The sequence below is a fragment of the Pocillopora verrucosa genome, chromosome 6 (genome assembly GCF_036669915.1).
Source record: "Pocillopora verrucosa isolate sample1 chromosome 6, ASM3666991v2, whole genome shotgun sequence".
NCBI lineage: Eukaryota > Metazoa > Cnidaria > Anthozoa > Scleractinia > Pocilloporidae > Pocillopora > Pocillopora verrucosa.
The window spans coordinates 9,908,599-9,931,914 of record NC_089317.1 but is presented as its reverse complement, the minus strand read 5'-3'; the positions used below and the strand labels follow the sequence as shown (position 1 = coordinate 9,931,914).

General features: G+C 36.9%; 1 long non-coding RNA gene across 4 annotated transcripts; it reads right to left on the bottom strand.

Moving 5' to 3' along the window:
• Nucleotides 1-11,868: 11,868 nt before the first annotated feature.
• Nucleotides 11,869-21,520, bottom strand: LOC131769725 (uncharacterized). Of its 4 annotated transcripts, XR_010718047.1 has the most exons (7): nucleotides 21,467-21,520; nucleotides 21,306-21,380; nucleotides 20,754-20,792; nucleotides 17,298-20,503; nucleotides 14,287-14,325; nucleotides 13,532-13,672; nucleotides 11,869-13,213 (listed from the first exon to the last, which is right to left on the bottom strand). It is a non-coding gene; the product is annotated as an uncharacterized lncRNA (long non-coding RNA). The 4 variants fall into 4 exon arrangements; XR_010718046.1 differs by having other exon boundaries at nucleotides 17,298-20,521; nucleotides 21,306-21,514; XR_010718045.1 differs by having other exon boundaries at nucleotides 21,306-21,514.
• Between the last annotated feature and the right edge of the window lie 1,796 nt (nucleotides 21,521-23,316).

Sequence of the window (23,316 nt, the reverse complement as noted above, 5' to 3'; positions counted from 1 at the left end):
CTCCACTGTAAGAGAATAAAAATCCAATTATTAGTCAATCGTGAAAGAGTAAAGTATTCATTTCAAAAGTGGCGGTCTGTAAGTACACTATACTGGAAATTTCTGCACATGTGCCGCACAAGTATGGAGCATTATCAGATGGGCTGATACTTTAACTGTGTTCAACATGAATCAATAATTCTATAATAATAAAATATAATTATCAAATTACATATTATAATAAACTCCAAATGGCATTATTTTACAGCGTGCGTGCTTTTTCATGCGATATTTACCAAAAACTTGACTGTTTCATACATTTAGGCTTTGATCTCTTTGGAATGATGAATACTTCTGATTGTCACTGACTTATAATTGGCTCTCCGTTATTGAAATACCAAGTAAGGTCATGGGAAGTCCTAGTTTATTGGAGGATGGGAAGAAGGATACTGAAATTGTGCAAGATGAAGAGGGAAAAAACATTAGTTATCTAATTTATATAACTAATGTTTAAAAATAAGTTTAATCAAGTTCATCCTAAAAAATTAGTTCAAGTGTTAGTTTTTTGAAAAATTGACATAACAGATCTGAAAAGGAAATCGAGTGTTTAGATGAGAGTATGAAAACATGAAAAAGGTTCTCTATTGCTCTTATAAAATATCTCTTTCCAATAACATGACAAATAAAGGAAAACGTTGCTCCTTTGCTTCTTGATTGATATGATTTTAGGTCCTAAGGTAAGTCAAAACTCTCTCATTCTAGGTGACTATTTTTTCTTCAGCTTCATATTTTTGCATATAAGATGTGTCTCATCTCAACTAAAAATACAGTACATGCCTGGACCAAATCCATGGGAAATTATCATTGGTTTGAGTAACGTAGAGGCTTGAGAAACAAACGTTTTAGACCACATACTGAACATCACCTGTGCATTTTCTGGTTTCTCTAGGCTCATATTTTCTCTCACAAAACCTTCCTGCTCACATTTATTTGGATTTCAACCGCCCATTGCTTGCTTCATTTTCCAATTTTTTTTAACCTCTACCTTGATTTCCTTGGTAAGCGGGGATTACTATTACAAAATATGCATAGATGTACTTGATAGCGACAAAGGTAATGTTTAATAATACACGTAAGAATGGTTTTTACGACATGGCCTATCAAAATCAAGTAACTCACCCCTGCTCCTCCACTACAAAGGAATGTCATAAACTTTTTTATGACAAAGTTCTGGTATAACGCCCACTATCATTGGTTGGAAGAGTTTGTTTTATCAGAGAACAAAACACGGAGCTGAGCCAAGGCTGTAGCGCCATCTGCCTATTTGTACAATTTCCGCCCATCGGCTCGGACTTCGCTGTAGCTTTTTGGTTTAACTGAAAGTAAATTTCGGAACAAGGGAGCCGGCAAGTAGCCATAAAAGAACCAAACAAAGGTTTGTAAACATGCCAAGCGCAGTAATTAACATCATCATAGCGCGAACAGAGGTGAAAATCACCAAAGAAAAAACTTAATGGACTGTCAGAGTTATTAAAGCTCAGTTAGATTGTAAGATTACGCACGTTAATAAAAACTCAAACACAATTAACACTCGTATAGTATAAATAGTTTCGTGTTCAAAAACAAAACAGAACCAAAAAAGGAATGATGAAAAATACAACCAAACTTAAATAGCTGTTAAAATTTATTCCAATCATAACGGTGTCAGAGCGACTGCCACCGTGCTGTGGTCTATCACGCTCATAAAGGCAATCTCAGGTGACATCACAAGGAAGCAAGCCTCAGAAATTACACAGGCCGCACTTTGAGTGAACAACTAAGAGCTTTCTCGGATATCCCTTCGATGCCTTTAGTGGCAGGCCTTCTCAGTCACAGCAGCCGAGTTTTAAAGCGCTGTCACCTCACACAATCTTCGTGTTCCTGTGTGATTTGGCTGTCATTTAGTCAGAAAACAAACTCTTTGAGCCGTTTGTTTTTTTTAATTATGATGTGAAAAAAATTGTCTTTTCTTGACCCACAAATTGGCCTGATTTCACAGAACATTTTACTTTCAGATTCTGCATTAAGATTAAAAAGCTTCAAGCAAAAGTGTTAAATTCGACCTGCCGAAATTTTTGAGTTTGTAAACTATCAGTCCGGGATGGTTATCAGATTTGATAACCACGTGAGGTCACAACATGGCAACTATAATGCTAATAATAATAATACACTTATTTATATAGCGCAAATTCAACATACGTTTTTAAAATGCGCTTGACAATCTTAAACTATCAAAAAACAAATAAATACAAAACTGTGTGATAAGCTAAAAATTATAAAATAGTTAGTAAAAGTTGTAAAATGTAAAATACTATTTCATAGATGCGATCCTAGAAAGATGAGTCTTGAGCTTTTACTTGGAAGTATTAAGACTCTGCTCCTCTCTTATCTCTACTGGCAAAGAGTTCCAGAGGCGAGGGGTAGCAACAGCAAACGCACGGTCACCATGAGTTGGCAAGGTTCTTATAGCTAAAGGTGTTAGTAGGATTGTGTTATTAGATCATAGTCCATATTTGGAGTTCTGTTTAAGAGAGACTAAATTCTTGATATATTCTGCTGCTGTTCCATAGATAGACCTATAGGTTACAGGGATTACCTTAAAGTTAATTCTATGCTTAATATTTAACCTATGAAGTTCCGTTAACAATGGGGTAATGTCACAACATCTGGGCGTTCTAAATACCAGTCTTGCGGCAGCATTTTGAACGCGTTGCATTTTAGATATAAGACAATTACGTAATCCATACAGAAGAGAATTATGATAGTCGAGGCGGCTCTTAACGAACGCATGTATCAAATTCTCCGAGATTTCTTGAGTTAAGAATTTTCTCATTTTCTGCTGATATTATAGAGGTAGAAGAAACCTGCTTTGCAAGTTTTTGTTATATGCGTGCTGATTGTAAAGTTGGCATCAAACCACGCACCCAAGTTTCTAATTGCCTCTGTACTGGGGGATATACAAGACTCTCCTACAGCCAAGTTGTCAATATCCACCTTCTCCAACTTCACTTGAGTGCTAATAAGAACAACCTCAGACTTATCTTCGTTGATCCTGAGCCTATATTTGATCATCCACTCCCGTACATCACGTATACAAGCCTCCATCGTACCAAAAGCCGAATCTTGAGTGGCACGATCACCCGGTCGAAAAGCAAGATGAAGCTGGGTGTCGTCGGCATAGCAATGCACTGTGGGTAAGTGTTGACTGACAATGTCGCACAATTGACTCCTGCAGATGGAAAACAATAATGGACCGAGGCAGGAACCTTGCGGTACACCAAAGCCGATGTCAAACTTGCCGAAAGTTGCACCGTCTATTACAACCTGTTGGAGTCTACCCGACAGATACGAACGAACCCACTCCACTGCAGTTCTACAAAATACAAACTTATCCTCAAGACCCCGAAGCAGTACCGTATGTTCGATCGTATCAAATGCAGAGCTCAAGTCAGGGGAAGACCAATAACGTTACATGTTCTTTGTTCATTTTAAGTAAGATGTCATTATGAACACGAAGTAACGTCGTCTCGGTGCTGTGGAACCGCTGATAAGCCGATCGCAGCTCAGGGAAAAGCCTGTATGCCATAACATGAGAAACTGCTTGTTGGGCAACTGCTTTCTCTGCAAGCTTTGACTAGAATTGAAGGTTACTTAAAGGTTGATTATTCTTCTGATCAAGTTCCAGATTAGATTTATTAAGCTTGGGCTTGACTAGCGCCCCTTTCCACGCATCAGGGAAATGGCCCTGCTCGAGGGAGAGATTTACACTGGACGATATAGCGGGTGACAGTTCATCCAAACACTCCCAAACAACACTGATAGGAAGAGAATTAATTGCACACGACTTTGTGGGTGCACTCGCAATAAGCTTCCTCACTGACTCAACTCCTGCAAATGAAGGATCTAGCTCACGATGAATGTTCCTGATCTTTCGAAGAAAAAAATGACCGAATTCATTAGCTCGTTAAGGCGGATAGAGTTCGTCACCAGATCCCCCAAAGAGACGGTTGACTGCATTAAAAAGACTTCGCTGGTCAGTACTATTCTCATGATTAATGAAGTTCGCGTAATAATCTCTCCTTGCCCGTTCAATTACATGATTTACATGATTTTCGCTCGAGTAAATGTCCATCTATCTGATTCAAGGCCACTGGCTCTCCAGATGCACTCACATTTGCGGCCGTCTCTCTTTGCTGCCTTGATGGTATCATTAAACCAGGGTTCGCGTGGCTGCACGGTAATGGTTTTCATGACAATAGGAGCGTACTTATCCAAGAGACCAGAAAAAATGGAATTATAGCAGGAAACAAGATCGTCCAGTTCCCGTGGTGCCTCGCAACACAATTAGTCAGATTGCTGTAGATCTTTCCTGAAAGCATTGATATCAATACCTTTTACTTTCCTGTATGATACTTCCTTTACTGAAAACGCAGGCTTACGCAGCACCAGGTTACACAGCACTCTATAGTGGTCAGACAGGTAACAGTCTGAAATCGGTGCAGCTTCCACTAAAATAATGGCCTCCCTGGAAAATTTATGTTTTTCAGAGAAGTACTTTAGTAGGTTTTTATAGACATGAAATGTAAATGAACTAAATTGGGTCAACACGGCGCCGTGCTCGACTCTTCTCAATCAAGACTAGTACAGAAGAAGGACTGTCTGTTAAAATTTTTATGGCGATCATCATCACATAACGCCAAGCGTGAATAAAAAGCACGGCAAAGTTCTGTGCAAAGCCTATGCATCAATTTGATGTAATAAAATATTGTATCCTTCCTAAAATTAGTTTATCAGAATAAGAATGAGTTACCAAGCACAAGTATGGCTTTGTACAACGATAGTTTCAAGGTTTAGGAAAGTTTCTTCCCCTGTAAATATTTCCCAAATCTGCTGGCCTCCAAAAATCCTCAGACCTTTGCCCTGACAGCCCAACCTCATCCAAACTTTGGCAACTGGGGCGATTAGCAAATGAATGACACATACAACCGAGCCTATTTCCACATACACACCCCTCAATCTTGTTACCTTATTCTGGATTTCCAATTCCCTGACTAGTTATTTCGTAATGGTGTCTACAAGTTTTGGAAAATGGTTGGGTTGAAATATATTGCAAGTATTTGCCAGTAGACGGTCAAATTAGAACTTTTTACAGATCAATAAAATTTGTTGTTGTGTTTCATGTTAATATGTTGCCACAACTCCACCTTCCATAAAAATCGTTTGTTTGGAAACATAAGAGAATACCATCTAAAACTTTTCAACCTCATTAGTATGGCCAATAACAACATCAACTCAACTTTAAAACTAGAGAAAAAAACCTGATCGATGTTCTTAATTCATTTCTGTAATGTACAAATGAAATCCTGGTATTATTTCTAGGTTTCTACAAATATCTTCATGAACAAATCCTAAGTCTCTCTTCATCATCAAGTTTTAATTATGATATTCTAGTTCTAGCTTGTCTTCCTTTAAATCAAACGTTTGCTGCGCAAGAAACATGATAGAAAAATTTCGTATTTCAATTGTTAGAGTTGTGAAGATCATGGATAGTTGGTTTAAAGACACTGACATCATATCGAGTTCCAGCAGAGGTTATCAAATTAAATAACAGAAAACATCTCAAAGAGAAGTAGTGTATTTCCAGCCAGAGGACAATCATAAAACAGCTTTAAACACGAGTTAAAGAGATTTTTTTTATTAATAGTCGACGCTTATCAAAGGAGGTTGAAACGCTAGGGAAAACAATGGAGCAAGCAGTCATACCTGGCAACTTCAAGAGAAGATATAAGAGAAGCCCATACGATTGTGTGTGTTGTTCTACTAAATCACTGTTCTCATCGATTGGGGATGTCTTAAGTCGAAGTCGTTTACCTTCTCCTTTAATTTTGGCTCATTTTCCCAATCGAAATTATCAGTCACGCTCAATAGAATACAATTGAAAAGTCATCGAATTGGAGGACCTCGAAAACCTGTAGCCTGCTAAGAAGTATTTTGGGAGAGGGGACGGACTTAGTCTGTCTGGATCTGTAACTTATCTCTTTATCCTACTTGCAAAAAGGTTTAGTTGCTCTCTCTTTTGTTGTTGTGTGTATTTGTTTGTGTGCGTTGTATGGATTGTTTATACTTTAGTGAGTTTTTGTATCTTTTCTATCGAATAATATGTATACGGGTAGCTTGTCCAAATTTGACGTCTTATATCATTGAACGTTCGGGGAATCAGAGTTCAAATCAAGAGGAGGTGTATTTTTTTCATACCTTAGAGATCATAAAGCAAACATTTATTTTTTACAAGAAACATATTCAGAACGAGCCGATGATGATGCCACTCTATTCAATGCGGACATAGAATCTTTAGAAATGGCCTCGAAAATTGTTGGGGATTTCGGAGGAATTGCTGGTCTGTCCCTAAATGTAAAGAAAACGGCGCTTGGGTTGGGGAAATGGGAAATTAATAGAAATAAGCCTCTGGATTTAAAATGGTTCCACAGCCCTGTTAAGATATTTGGGGATATATTTTTCGTACAATATTAAGGAGAATAACGAGCTCAACTTCGACAAAAAGATCCAAAAGTTGCAAACTAAGCTGGATATGTGGACTTCACGGGATTTGACGATATTTGGAAGAGCCATGTTAACATGGAGGTGGGGGACCCCAGGTAGGTGAGGTAACCCACCTAGGTGGGGTAACACGCCTGTCCATATAATTTCTCATTTTATTTTGATCACGTTTACATGATAGGTGGGGTGACCCGCCTAAGCAGGTTGCCCGGTCTACCAGGTAGGGTAACCCTGTCAGCCGAGGTGACAATTTGCCATGTAAACGTCTCAAGGTGTGGTAACCCGCCTGGCCGGGGTTGCGTTCATGGCAAAAAGCTCAAAAGCGAAACATGTATGTTTTAAAACTTTGTACAGTTTCTAGCCGTCTCATGGCAAAAATCGCCAGAAACCGCAACAGACACACAAGGAATGTAAAATGTTCACATTTCGGAATATTTAGCGTTGTAAATCGACCATATTTGGTTTCCCAAACTATTCCGTATAACGTATTAAGTCAACGGTTTCTCGCGAAGCCAAACACCGCGTAACACAACGCGTGACGCTTTCATGAATAAATACATATGTGTTCGAAAATTAATCTTTCGTTTTTTTCCGAGATGTGAGTTTGGGACGCCTCTGCTCAAACTCCTTAATTGCAAGCGTGACAGCAACCGCAAGAAACCTCACCCCAGCACCCCGGGGTTGTAAGATTGCACGTGAACCCGTTCTATTTTACGACCACGGCTAGGCGGGTTTCCTCGCCTACCTGGGGTTCCCCACCTCCATGTAAACAAGTCCTAAAACTTTGGGTATCTCGTAACCTATCTACTCGGCCTCTAATCTGGATGTTCCCATGGGAATTGTGGAAATTGGAAGAACAGAATCTTTCAAGTTCCTCTGGAAAAGCAAAAAAAATAAGATAAAAAGATCAGGCCTTTACCTAGATTTAGACAACGGTGGCATACGCATGACCGATTTTGATGTTATGTTAAAAGCCCTAAAACTCAACTGGATCCCGGGACTGTTATGGATTTCGGACAATAATGATTGGTGTATTATTCCAAAGCATTATTTCAGAAGTAAGGGAGGGTTAAACTTTCTACTAAGGTGCAACTACGACACGAATTACTTTAATGATATCCCACTCATCTGTAAGAAGATACTAGAATTCTTCAACGAATTAAAAACTCTTTACTCGTACAATCAAAAGCAGGAGTTAATGTTGTTTAATAACAAAGATATATTGGTTAACTATTCAGGTTTGGTATCAAGGCGGACGATGAATGTGTATACTACGGAAATAGAGATTCAATTAGGCACTCTTTTATCGAATGTATGTTTACCAGAATGTTTACCCAAAAGGTCTTGAACTGGTTCGACTAAGTGAATGCGTGCCAAATCTCTCCTACCACAGAGGAGACCTTGTTCGGTATTACTGCAAGCTCCCACGACACAACAATAATACGGAAATTCAACTACACCGCCTTAATTATGCGCCATTACATTTATTCAGCCAAGTTAAATAGCTTGGCCATCTCCTTTCAGGATTTTATCAGTAAGCTACTCATTAATCTAATAATCTTGAAAATTTGTCTTAATTATATGTTTTATTGAGAAGCACTCCTGCCTCCTCAAAGTCAATATACCGTATAATGTATTATAAGTAACTGTATACTCAGCAAGTAATGTAAGTAGAGTATTGTATTATTAGTAGTGTAAGTAGCCCGTATTGCAAGTAATTATATTTTTTGTAACTAACCATAGTTAATACTGTATTGCTAGCATGAGTAACCTACATTGTAAGTATCGTTAATATTGTTCTGTAAGAAGTGTAGCGTAATGCGTCTTGCACTGTAAGTAATGTTTTGTAGAATTGTGTTTTGTAATAAAAGCAAAGATTTCAAAAAAAAAAATTCAAAAAACTAATAATTGCAACCGATACCGACATTATATACTGCATGTGACTAAAAGAGCTCCGCTTTTAAGCTTGGCTAAATCTACATATTACGTGATCGAAGCTGTATTTCAGTTTGATATTAATCACTTGGACGAAATCCAGTTGAAGTTGTTTTGAAGCGAAATACATAACAGCCCAAAAATATCTGGTCTGTATCCAGACATATGTAACATAAGAAGTAGAGGAAGTTGATGCTGCCTCAAAAATAGGTCATTTAAGTTGGTCCTTCGATCTCATTAAGCTCCAGATTCGCATCATATTTAAATTCCCCTAATTTACGTTGAGAAAGGTGGAGGTATCAATTGAAACGCCTTTCTTAAAGATCGAGTTTTTAGTCAAAGCCCATCGTCTAAAGTGCACAACAGTTATAGCATCGATTCATGAAAGGCTCTCTACCCTAGCCTTCCAGTGATAGACGGAGAGAAGAAATGCAACCCAACCGCTTCAATAACATTCTACTTCTCTCATTTAACACGGGTAGCTTACCTAACGCGCTTGGCTAAAGTCGCACAAAGTCCAGGATTTACCGAAGCCAAGTAGCAATTAATTGTGGTAACACCCCGTGGGAGCACAATCACGAAAAAATGCATAACATGTTTTTTATAAATTTTGTTTGGCTCGGCAGTTTGAGTGGCTTTCAGTCGTATAGCGCGGCAGCACTTGTCGTACTTAACTGCTTGCTGAACTTAATTAAAAGGTTAATTCTCGAACTGAAACACCCTTCAGTCGTCTGATGCGAACTCTTACCTGCTTCTCCTGAAACTTGGCGCAAAATAGCGATTAGCCAAAGAACTAAAGTAGCACGGAATAAATTCATTATTAAGGATTTATCCGATAACTGATCACATGAGACACACACTCAACTCTTTCTACACGGCTGTTTCAAAACGCCCGTCAGTGGAAATTTAGTTCGCGCATGTCAGATTGACATTTTCAATTTGAAACCGCTGAAAATATACGCTTAACGGCTCGACAAGAAAGAGCCCACTGATAACTAGGTCGCAAAAAGTATATGCGCAAAGCCCGAGGAAATAGCTAACTTATGTGCAGACATTGTGTTTTGCTTCCCTGGTTAATGTGCTCCTAGAAAAGATTGCATTTGCGGGATAGTTAACTATACGACGGCTTAATGGCATCTTGTTTTGACGCAAGATGACTTATCGTCTTTTTGAGGTCTTCTCATTTTCAGGCAAGATTCTGATTGATTCGAATTTTTCTTTCAATAAAGGAACGACTCTGGCTTTACGTCTCACCTTTGCCGTTAGTTTCTATACCTTAACGTTTTAATCCGAATTGTTTTGCACGGTGTAGTCTGCGATTACACTTCATCACCGAAATAGTAAATATGGCGTCCATCTCCTCTTTGACCTCGAACTAATGCCCATGAACTACGCGGATTTATCCTCTTAATGCAATCATGCTTACCCATGGGCTAAACAAAGAATACACGATGTATGACAAAGTGCTAAAATGTCCATGGCCTTCTGTTATGTACAAGAAAGGTGCACTAAGTGCGTGTGATTTCCTTCCCGAAAAGTGTACGTCATCGATCTGTCACGGGAAGCTACAGGAAATAGTGAAAGCGGGGACAAGACGTTTCTTTCGGTCAACATTTCAGTCACGATCAGAGATAATATTCCCTCCAATTACATGTTACTATTTGTGTTTTGATCTGGTAGTTAAATCGTTGTTCTTGGCCATGATCAACATGGTTTATTGCAAATATTCCCTCCCCCTTCAAATGGAACGAACTACACGCAGTAACACAAAAATTCAAATATTCCCGCACCCCTTCCTGAAAGAAGGTACAATTCCTAAGGGTATACCCTTCTGAAGAAATAAAAGGTCGGAAAAAGGAACTTCGGAACATATCTTGAGTCAATTTAGAACTGCTTTGCTTAGTCCAAGTTTAGTTTAGAACTCGTTTCAATTATTACATTCAGATGGCTAATTTTGGTCTCTCTGAACATCAACAAATATTGGAAAACTTTGCCGAATTTGTGGAGAGCGATTAAAGACCTGAAGGCAAAAGATAAGTGTGAGAACAGCTTTCTTTGCGATGATAAGATGGAGATTATTTTCACAGCCTTTGACGTCAAAGTTCGTAAAGATGACCTTGGCATGTGCCCTCTCAAGTTCTGCCACAAGTGCTACAAGCTTGCTTTAAGAGGAGGCACACGCCTTGCTTGCAATGTGTAGCCTCCACACAAACGCACTGGCAACTGTAAGATCTGCAGTTTCTTTAAAGATCAAAATAGATCTGGTGGGAAGAAGATTAAACCTGGAATAAAACCAAGAGAGGACTCGGCAGACCCAAGGAACAAGTGGAAATGTTGAAGGAATGTCTGGCACTTTAAGCTTCCAACCTGATCCAGCCACACTCTCATTCTCTGAGGAGGTAATGAATCTACAAAGCTTTAGAGGATCAGAACCTCTTTATCCAGAACAGTTTGGTGAAAACAAGCATGAGTATATGTGCCCAATTTGAAAAGAGGTACTTGATCAACCAGTCCAGACAAAATGCTGAACTCCACACATATTTTGTGCTAGTTGTTGGTCACTTTCTTTTAAAATGTGTAGATCCCTTTGCCCGGTGTGCTGAACTGTCACTGTAAATCCTAACAAGTTCATTGAGCCAGCCCCTTTTGTTCTTCGCACTATACTTTCAGAGTTAGATTTTCAATGTCCTACTTGTAAACACACAGTACAACTTCACCAACTACCTCAACATCAAGAATATTGCATTCAAAGCCCTACAACAACACCCACACACATCTTGACCCCTTCCCAAAGATCAGTTTCAGTAAAACCATCCCCCCTTGTCCCAGTGAAACCCATACCTGCAGCAGAGGAAAAGGGACCAGAACAGGTAAATGTACTATCAATACAAGCAGAACTTACAACCACCACTAGCACAACAACAACCTGTGGGGAAAAACTGTCAGTTTATCAACTACTAACCAGCCCGAAGGAAGTTTATTCATCCCTAAAGGAGGAAGTTTATTCATCCCTAAAGGAGGAAGTTTATTCATCCCTAAAGGAGGAAGTTTATTCATCCCTAAAGGAGGAAGTTTATTCATCCCTAAAGGAGGAAGTTTATTCATCCCTAAAGGAGGAAGTTTATTCATCCCTAAAGGAGGAAGTTTATTCATCCCTAAAGGAGGAAGTTTATTCATCCCTAAAGGAGGAAGTTGGATTGTTCATCATTCGACAGTTCCTTTCACAGTCTCAGGATGGGGCAACTATTCTCCTCAAAACAGGTGGCCAGGTAATAAAATATTTTTTTAAGTTGAAAATAAAGACATTCATTTCAAAACAAAAGATAAGACAATACATTTTCAGCCCTTAGAAGAGTTTATTTTATTGCTTTGAAGAGGGACATAAAGGACACCTAACTAAATGGTTCTCTATTTCAGGTTTGTGTTCCTGGACTTCACAACTGTTTGATGAACTAGAGAACCAGTGCTTTGCACTGGACAAAAATATTCAAATAATGCTGGCAGGAGACAGTGAAGAGAATGATGAAAAGATCCAGGCATTCAGAGCTGCCCAACTACATACTAGACAGGCACAAAAATTTCATGAAAAGCCAATTCTTTACAGGAGTTGCTGAATTTACAAAGTCTGCATGCTAATGTTCATATCATGCCTGCCTACTTTACACTGCTACAGGAGGAGATAGACAAACTCCTTGGAAATGCAAAGGAGGAGGTAGCAATAATATATTTGTGTTTTCCAGTATAACAGCTGTACGATCCTCCAATTCCATCGCACACGTTTCAAACCCATCTTAATTTTTCAGTTGAAGAAGGTATGATTTTGTTTTACAGATCATTTATTTATAACATTACACTAGCTAAAATGAATTTAACAAACTAACAACAGCAAGATTTAAAAAGTATTATCTCAACATTACAGGAAAAGCTTTTGGATGAACAAATGGAATTGGCTGCCTTTGAGAAAGTCAATGGACCATTATCAGTTCATTTGGATGAGGTTTTCAAGAAAATGAATGTCAAGAGACAAGCTTACCATGGAAAATCATTAACTGGTAACCAGGTACACACTTGCAGCAAGGTAACACAAATCCTACCCTTAGAGAAGGAAATTGTTGACTCACAAAATTCTATTAAACTGTTGCAGGTTTCTTTTTTGGTAGGAACACAATATCATTTAACTATGCAATACTGTGGTGACAAAAAACAGAGGAGCTGTCCTTCCTTCCTTTCTCAAGCAAGAGAAATTAGTGTTAAATTTAAACAAGTTTTCATGTTATTTGCTGCTAGCCACTTAGTCTATGAAAGTGCTGACTATCTCAATAATGGCAAGATTGATAAGCTAGGTAAGTGAAAGAAAGAACCTCACTTTTATGAAAAACATGAATTCAATAGTGAGATCATGTCTTAAGTCTGTTCCACCTTTCCTTGTTGCAGAGGAAGACATCACAAATTTTCTTCGGTTCATTAGGGAAAAATTCCCAGACATGATGATCACACCAAGGCTCCATATGCTAGAAGAGCATGTTTGCCCTTATCTTCAACAATGGATTCCATGGTGAACAAAGGATTGAAGGAATACACTCCTTCAACACTCCTTCGACACCCAGTCCCAGCATTTTGACCATGTGAAGAAAAAGGACACGAGATTACCTCAAATCCTTGTTAACCACCACATTGCCACGAGCCCAGAAAGCTCCCAAACCTAAAGAGAGAAATTTAAAACGAAAAGCAAACAAGTAAATCTCCTGCCATTTCACTTGCAATGTATCGGTTCATTGACTAAGAACGAGTACTATGTATGTAAATCTAGAGTAATTTAGTTCCTTAAGTACTAATTTAGATAAATAAAGGTGTTACCGCACTCTTTGGAACCAAAACTAAAGCTCTCCAGTCATATACAGACTGTTTTGCTTAAAATTCAATACCTCCGAAATTCAAAATGGAGTCGCATAACGGCCGATCTTGACATATTAATAGCGCCTCGAAAGGAGTCTAAAACAATTCGGATTAAAACACTTACCTCTATCAGTTGTTCAGTAAGGTTTGAAGTCTTCTCTTGTGATTCTTGCTTTGCTGGAAAAAATTCGGGCCTTTTGCAAATTGAAATCAAAGTTCTCAGTTGATTTCAAAGGGTGTGCTTGTTGAACTCCACCATAGCAACCTGTTTTCATTTAATATAGGCAAAATTTGGCCGATTTTACTTAAATTTTCGGCACACATTAATTAACCCTGTAACTCCCAAGATCTCATTTGTAATTCTCCTTACTGTTTGCCATACAGTTCTTGTGATGTTAGTTTGGAGAATTTGATATTGGATAAATTTATGATCCCCTAACTGATATTTTTCTTTACTCTCATCACTTGTTTGCCTGATATTCTATTGATATTGTAAGGAGAAATTCTGTCTTGGTCACACATAGGAGTAAAAGGGTTAAACAAGCTGGTGGTTAAAAATAATTAAGCTACCACATTCCTTTCTGAATCATGATGATATTATTTCTGCCTTGAATATTCAATGTTGCTTTCTGTGAATGCAATAAAGTCTGCAAATTAAAATATATGTCTATCAAAAAATACCATCAATGAAAAAACCTATTATGGGCATCTATTTGAAGCATTGTTGCAATGAATAATACATATGAATGTCAACCTTAGGAAATCGTAAAACTTAAGCTTTCTGATGGTGTTTTGCATCAAATCAATATTTCACTTCAAACATACTATTTTAAAACTTTGTTGGGCTAATTCACATAAAGTTATGAGCATGATACTTACCAGCAGATACAGTCCTTTCAGGCATCTTTTAGCACCAATCTGGAAATGAAGAGACAAGAATCAACATCAGTTCATATAATAACATTCATAACATTTTGTATCAATGAAATGTTTAACCCTTTCACTCCCATAAGTGATCAAGGCAGAATTTCTCATTACAGTATCAATAGAATATCGAGCAGACTTATGACAAGAATAAAGGAATTACGGTCAACTCGCCGACGCCAACTCGCCGACGTATAAAATCGAGTAGAGACGTTGGCAAGTTGGTCCTCAATCCAATACAACTTATTAGAAGTTAAACATACAGAAAAGTAAACGATATTTGTTATCATTGATATTTTGTTATCACTTGGTTCAGTATTGTAACTTCAAAGAAACCTTTTCTATTTACAGTTATAGAACTTGTGCAGTGTTGTTAATAAACTTGTTCAAAACAAGGATTCTTTTTTCATAAAATAGATGTGGACAAGCAAAATGGAAAAAAAGGAAAAGGTTGGAAGAGATGGAATAATAAAATGAAGTGAGTAGTAACCTAACAACAACAACTGACATTACAATAAGCTGAGCTAAAATTTGTTTTAAATGTCATTTTCCACAGTATTCAGAAATCTTAATTTATCATGCCCATGCAAAAGAAAATAAATTTTAGAAATAATATTGGTTCCGAGAAATATTCCTTAATCTGTAACAAATAGAGATTATTCCATGGAAAGTGTGCACAAATGAGTGTTACTGCTTCAAAGCAAAATAAATGCGTGAGCCCAGTAAACTAGTGAGTTTTTTGATCAACACAAAAAGTGGTTAAAAGTTGTTCAAGCATTTTCAATGGTATGATGATTGTAAGCTTAGGACTGTGAAAATAAATTGGTTGTTCAATTAGAGTCAAAAATGATAGTAATTAACAGCATAAATCCTTTAATCCTTTAATTTTTTTTCTGATAGCCACTTGGCTCCTAAATTCTTCAAAGTGGTAGCCAATTAAAAAAAGTTGGTCGCCATTTTCAAAGACAAACAAAACCATTTTTTACATTGTCATCATTCTAGAAATTGAGTTAGGGAAAAGATCTTTAACATGCTACAAAGTGAACACTAGGATGGATGATATGTAACGTTTAAGCTCACCTAAATCCAAGATGCCGTCTAGTTATCAAGTGATCAAGATGCATGTGCTGTGTTTTGGAAACAAACTTAACAAGGAAGTTTGCTGCAGACTTGTCTTTGCAATCTTTTTAAATCACTATATCTCTAGGTAAGGTATATGATGAAACATTCTAGTCGCCAATTTGGCAACTAATTTTCAGGATTTGGTCGCCAAAGTGAAAAATTTAGTCGCATTGGCACCTGTATTAGGCACAATTCCATGCCCTGTTATTTGTATTAAAACATATTCCATTTTTAAACAATTCTCTTATACAAGATAAAGATAATTTCTCAAAGATTAAAAGGTGAGAAGGAAAAAAAAAAGGTGATACTATCTGATTGTTTTGGACTGTTTACAAAGAAATTTAAGTTAAGATCAAATAAAAACCCCTTGAACGTCCATTGTCATGATTTCCAATACATACACAAGTCATATGCAATAACTATTTTTTTCCAATTACATAAAAACTGCAGTATGCAGGCATTGTTGGAAAGATAAAAATCGATGATAATAAAAATAAGAATTTTAGGGTAATAGGGTCATTTATTTAGATCTTGTAAGTATAGTTGTCAATCAGGTAACATCTCCTTGTAAGAACATAGTCTTATTACAACTTCTAATTAATTTCTTTCCTTTTTTTTCTTCTCAAAGAAATAAAAAGTGTTTCAATCGTGGAGGGAGAGGCCACTCCTTACAAGGAGTGCGCCTCTCCCTGTGGAAGAGAAAGAGAAGGAAACAGAAGAGGCCAGAGAGGAGGAAGAGGGGGCATTGTGGTGGTGGCCAAGGGGGTGTACGTAGTGGCCATGCTCACCACATCACCTTAAATTTTTATTTAAAATATTAAAATGGAATCAACTGTCTCTCACTCATTTTATAGATGTCATTGCTGCAGATAAATTTAGCTATATCTGCAAATAATACATTTTTTACTGAGGATATTTACCAAGCCTGAGCGCCATACTAGAAAACATTTTCCTGAGGTCCTTATAAAAAACAACTGATGGTCAATATTCATTGGTAGAACACAAGCAAGCAAAGTTAGCAAGTGATTTATTAAATTGCACTTGGACTTAACTTTTAAATTTTAAATTTGCAAAGTTAGCAAGTGATTTATTAAATTGCACTTGGACTTAACTTTTAAATTTTAAATTTGCTGCCTTTCAAAACAAAAGTACACCAGTTATGATGGTTTTAGTGGACCAAATCAGTGGTGGTATTTACTTCAAGACTACCTTGCCATATAGCGAAGCAAATTAAACTTCATTTTCCTAAATGTTACAAAATGGGATAGCCCCCAGTGCTGAGGATATAACCCATTGCCAAACCAAGCGTTTACGCAGAATTGTGGGAGTTTTTGAGCAAATAATTGATAACTAATTCAGTCGTTTCTTCTAAATCTTTCACCTGGAACTAGCTTGGAAAAATTTCAATAGAATTGAAAACCATCAACTATCACACACGTTTAGTGATGTCTATGGACATTCCACCACATAGGCTGATTTATACATCGGTGACACTGACTCGTAGGGCAAAGTGTGTATTACATTGTACTGTCCAACAGCACCCCTCAAAACGGCTATCTCAGAGTTTCTACTGACAATAACCTTGTTCTTTTTTAATTATTGGAAGCCCTGGATGGCGAAAACATGGAACGGTTACAAAAAGTAAGGTCCAAGAATTAAGAAACAAATTAGCATCAAAAGCATATAAATTAAATAACAATTTTTGTACTCGTCGTTGACAGTCTTTATCAAAACGCAGCAGTAATAAAAGAAACGAGGAGCGATTGGCTAACTGACAAAAGCAACTATGGAATACTTTTCATACGCCTCCTCGCGGACAAAGCTGCGAATTACTCGGTACTTACCTCTCCTGAATGAGTGGAAGTCGGTCATGAAGACTTGTAAGAAAAACTCCGCCCTACGAGGGGCTGGCACAAGATATCCAGTGTAAGATAGAACTTTCACAGCTATTAAGAGGGGAAATACAACGCGTTTACGTTTCATATGTAATGGCAATTTAATTGAAGTTACGAATTAGCGGTTGCTTATGCATTCTGGGAAAGCTAAATGCAAGCTCTCATTGGAGCAATCTAGAGGTGTGACGGAGGTGTGTCCATAACCATGGTTACTGAAATGAACTTTTTCAACCTTCGCGGCGGAATACTGCGGAAGGGAAAATGGTAACTCGTGTATTGGCTTCGACTGCATCTGATGGATTAACATTTAACGCGGATAAATTGCAGCAACAACAATACATTGATAAACATTTCTATCCCTGGAACGTAATTTATTGCTTCACTACCGTAAGTTAATAAAATATTGACAATTATTTACTTGAGACCTGCTCCTCTTCTAAGTTTCTTAAAGTACAGGAATATCGACATGTGTTGTTTCAGGAAATATTGAATTCACTCTCTAGCAACCAAGCTTTGAATGGTGTATACAAGTATCCTAATACACAGTGCAAGAATGAAAACCAAGGGCAAGGAGTTAGTTAAGATTATCGATATATGCGACAGTTGTGCACACGAAATTTTTCCAGTTGCAGTAAATATCAATATCTGCCGGAACAACACAGTTGAAACTTTAGTGAGGTTAGACAAAAAATATAAAGTAGTATATCAATCAAAAGCTATACAGTTAATAGGTAATAAGAGAGTGTTAACAAAAGAAGTACAATGGTTTTAAAACCCTTTATATCTAGTGATAGTCAAAAACTTACTAACATAAAATGCGGTTGCTGGCGCATATGTAATCAGACTACACTGTTATAACAATAATTAAAAGACTGCAAATGCAGGACTTGCTTTATTTGCTGCCTGATATGAAAAAATAAAACACAATCAGGGATAAAAATTGGTACCATATTCCCCTACCACATGCAGCGGCTCAAACTCTGGGGGTTAACAGTGTAAATTACTGTCTAAAATTGTGATCAATACATTTTGAAAGATTGAGTATTTAGTACTGAGTGAAATACAGTTCAACCATTGATGCTTGTGAAAAACCTTTACAACAATCATGCAAGAATCAGGGCTTCAATACATATATGTAACTAACTGTAAACAGTATTTTGCTAACCTCCATTTTAACAAAATTGTTGTCTTGAAGTAACACGTAGTAACATACCACTAGATAATTTAACAACATTGGTTTACTAACGCCCTAGTAACACATAATGATATTACCATTTCTAAATTGGAGGGGGGGGGTTTAATTGTAGGGAAGCTTGAAAGTATCTACAGATTGTTTTTCTCCACAAATTTCATCATGGATATTGCAGTATACACATGCATTAAGTTATTATTAAAGCTGACTTTCTTTACTCATGTAAAGTAACAGATGATTAAAAACTAAATGGAATCAATTTTGTTAAATTTAAGAAATTTTCAAAGTTTCAGTGCAAAATAAAGATTTCATTATAATCCATCATTATCTTAAATTGCTTCAAACATGATGTAAGATGAAATTTGGGAGTTGTATGTCAGGCAAACTTTTGAAACACAATTTTCCCTTCAAACAGATATCACCAGGATTTGGAAACACAAAATATTAATAGGCATGCCTATCTATAATCATAAACAATTGACTATCCTTCACAAAAACATTTACTACTACACTTAAACAATTACAGTCATAGAGTGTCTTACTCTTATTTTTCCCTAACATACAATTTAATGGCAATAATTTTTTTTTTTCAGTAAATCCTTGTCTTTGGCTGGAAAAGTACACTTCACAGACAGAATTAGATTCTATGATATGACTAAATTTTTGCAAACTGATGATTTAAACCAGATTGAAAAGCCATAAAATTGCAACATCCAATCCATCCAAGACTGCTTCATAGCAATAGATCAACACCTACCCTTAAGTCACTCATGTAGTCTCATCTCAGTATGAATCTTGTCAACTTAACTCTTACCTGACATGAATCCCAGGTTTTAGAATCAAATAAAAGAAGGATTTCTCAAACCTCATCAAATATTAGAAAGTGGAAAATGACAATTGATTTATTGTGTCCCCTTTGGATCTGATTTTCTTGATGTTTAATAGCCATATCTTGTAAAAACATAAAAATCCAAAGCAAGTCTTAAAAATATATGACATCTGAAGAATTATAAAAGCTACATGTACAGTGAAGAAAATGTCACTGTTCACACTGCACACAAGCATTTTCAAAAATAGCTGACTGCCAGTCCCAAACTGGCTTAAAGTTCTTATCTCAACACCAGGAGAGAAGCACTGGATGGCATGACTTGGTTTAATCTTAGTATTTCCCCCTTGATTGATGTGATCTTTTTCCTTCCATGTGATAAAGTTCAGTGTCTTAACACTTTTAAACTTAATGATTCTAAACATTAACTTAGCTTTAATTTTTTTGTGGTTATTAGTGTTACTGTTGCTTTTATCAATTTGTGACTGAAGTAAGAAACTGAAAGAGAAAATGCAGTAGTAAACAGCCATCTAATAATTTTTGCATGTCACTGCAACATCCATGATGATGAAATTTTTATTAACATTAATTTTAGAGTAGGTAATTGAACTCCACAATCACAAGAGAAATACTTCAGAGAAAACTTGATACACACATTAGTTTTTGAGTTCATACTCTGGACTTTGAAGGGAACTATGGATTACAGTAACAGTTGTTATAATACAACTCTGGTGGCATATACAATATCAAAATGAAATATCTAAACACCTCAAAGTCAGTTACATGCTACAAGCTTTAGATCCGTGTCACCAAGATAAATTATTACTGACATTAATTAACCCTGTAACCCCCAAGATCTCATTTGTAATTCTCCTTACTGTTTGCCATACAGTTCTTGTGATGTTAGTTTGGAGAATTTGATATTGGATCAATTTATAATCCTCTAACTGATATTTTTCTTTATTCTCATCACTTTTTTGCTTGATATTCTATTGATATTGTAAGGAGAAATTCTGTCCTGGTCACCCATGGGAGTAAAAGGGTTAAACAAGCTGGTGGTTAAAAATAATTAAGCTACCACATTCCTTTCTGAATCATGATGATATTGTTTCTGCTTTGAATATTCAATGTTGCTTTCTGTGAATGCAACAAAGACTGCAAATTAAAACATATGCCAATCAAAAAATACCATCAATGAAAAAAACCATTATAGGCATCTATTTGAAGCATCGTTGCAATGAATAATACATATGAATGTCAACCTTTGGAAATCATAAAACTTAAGCTGTCTGATGGTGTTTTGCATCAAATCAATATTTTACTTCAAACATACCATTTTATAACTTTGTTGGGCTAATTCACACAAAGTCATGAGCATGATACTCACCAGCAGATACATAATCCTTTTGCATATTTTAGCACTAATCTGGAAATGCAGAGACAAAAATCAACATCAGTTCAAATAACATTCATATAACATTTTGTATCAATGAAATGTTTAAGATTCTAATGACAACATCTATGCACTCTGTAGTTGTGTATTTAATTTTGTCGACACAAAACAAACAGAGCATTTGTTACATATACAACATACATGTACAATGCATTCTACTTCTATTCCCTGAAGCTGTGTTAAGCAGACATGTGAAGCAGTGTGTCCATAAACAAGTAACTCCATAAATGTATATGAAATGTTGGTTATGTGTTACTGCACATCAAAACTGTTGTAAGCACTGGAATTTTTTTAAAATAATATGTGTCAGTGACATCTACATATGTACAAGTCTAAACAAGGAAATTGTTGCATTAAAGACATCATGAATATAAAAAGTTATTAATAAAATGTATGGATTGGTATGTGGTCATCTATAGTTTGCTTTTTCTGACTTTGCTCTTTGTACCATGACCTGACTGGCCTTGTCATTTTAAGTCTACTCACCTGAATCATGTTCCCATTGCTCACTCTGGAGAGAGAACACATTGCCACTCTCATATTCAGGCATATCACTCTGATCTTTGTGCGATAAATGTAAACATAACATTGCATTACTTTCAGGAAATTTAGGGAGCAACAGTCTAGTGTAAACGTACAGATTTTACCAACATAATAAAAGTAGATGTAGATGGAAATGAGATGTCACTGTTGAACATCTAACACACACGATATTTGAGAGACAATGGCGTGACAGACTGGTGACGAAACTCCAAAACCGAACGAGGCTCCGGGGAATAAGGCGCGAATAATGAAAACAAACACACCACCGCAAACACTGCAAGGAAAGCCATGTGCGTTTGATAAATCGGGAATTCTCGGCGATTTTTGGGGTCCATTACAGTTTATTTTCGCGTGTACCATGGTCAAGTATTGTGCTATTGCTCTTTGTCGTAGTAGGAGTAAGAAAAGACCGGATCTCAGTTATTTTTGCTTTCCTACAAGGCCCAATGAGGGTAAGTAGTGGGAAGTTTTCTATAAGCGAGCAGATAAAATTCAAGACACTCGGCGATCTAAGAATCTGTTCATTACATTTTAAGGAAAGTGACATCGAGATTTCAATTTCTGGTTGAAAAAGTGTACGTTCAGAATGCTATCCGACTATCTTTGACCCAAAGAAATCTACGAATACTGTTAGTTCGCGTTCGAAGCGTCTTGCCGATAGGAAGAGACAGGATGATGAGCAAACGCAAGCCAAGAAAGTTTGTCCTAGAAAGCTCGATGTTGAGGACTCCATAGAGACTTGCGTGGGCTTTAGTGCTGATGCGACTTCAGTAAACCATGATCACTCGCACTTTTGCAGCCAGGAACAGGCAACACCGTTCTACGCCATGAGGATCTGGTCCAGGACATGTCCATCTTTGAAAAGTTTATAACCCGTAAGGCTTTTAAAAGAATTTAAGGTTTCTTCAGAGTACTCGTTAGTCTTTCTCAGAAGATAGTTGCATATATCTGGAGAGGTGAACTCTGGAAATATTGTGAGGTTCCTACTACAGTTCGATTTCAATAAAGATGCTGGGTCTGGTAAAACACCCTCGTCTGTGGCAAGTAATTCGGCCATGATAAGATTTTCATTTTCACTTTCCTCTTCAGATACTTTCGCGAGCTTCATTGAATGAGCATTAAACGCCTGCTCAACTAACTCGGCCTTTCTTTTACGCTTTCCTTCCGAGGATGTTTGTAGCGGCCGACAAAAGCGAAGCACATTTTGAACGACAACTAGACGCATATTTGCGTTCACTCGGGCTTTCTGTTGGAAAGAAACTTTGTTTTTTCCTTTGCGCCTACATGGGCTTAAGTTTTTGTGCAATTATTGATTTATCCTGTAATTTTTTTTTGTCTTGCTATGCCAGAGATGAAGGTTTCTCACAGATGTATACAGAGAGCTGAAAACAGCTTTTGTTATGTAGTGTAAAGACCTTTTTCTGGGGTGGGGTGGGGGGAGTTAGTGCCATACATTAATGGCTATTTCTTCAATACATGTTACTCGACATTATTTCCATTTTTTTTCTTTTTTGAGTTTTGACTTGTAGTGGGCTGAGCCATTTGCCAAATAGGCTCTCTTCTTATGTTTTATTTTTCTTGGTTAACAAAAGATTCCAGGCTGAGAAAGCTTTTAATTATAAACAACCCAAAGTGTTAGGGTGATGGCTATTAACCCATGCAAGAAAACCAATTGCTTATTTTTTTTAAATACCAAAAGAAAACAAAAATTCACTACCAAAGCTTATTAGCAGATGAACTATTAATTTTATGGGGTTGTTAGAGTGGTTCCTATGACCGGTGAAGTATACTCCAGCATATTTTGTACTATTACCCTCCAATTGATTTGTTTCCATTTGGAGTTAGCAAAGAGAGTATAAAGCTACAGCACAACTTAGATTGAAGTTTGTGATTTCATTCACACTGTTTTGAGAAACCATCCTATTTTCAATATTCTCAATTTGTACTCCTCTCA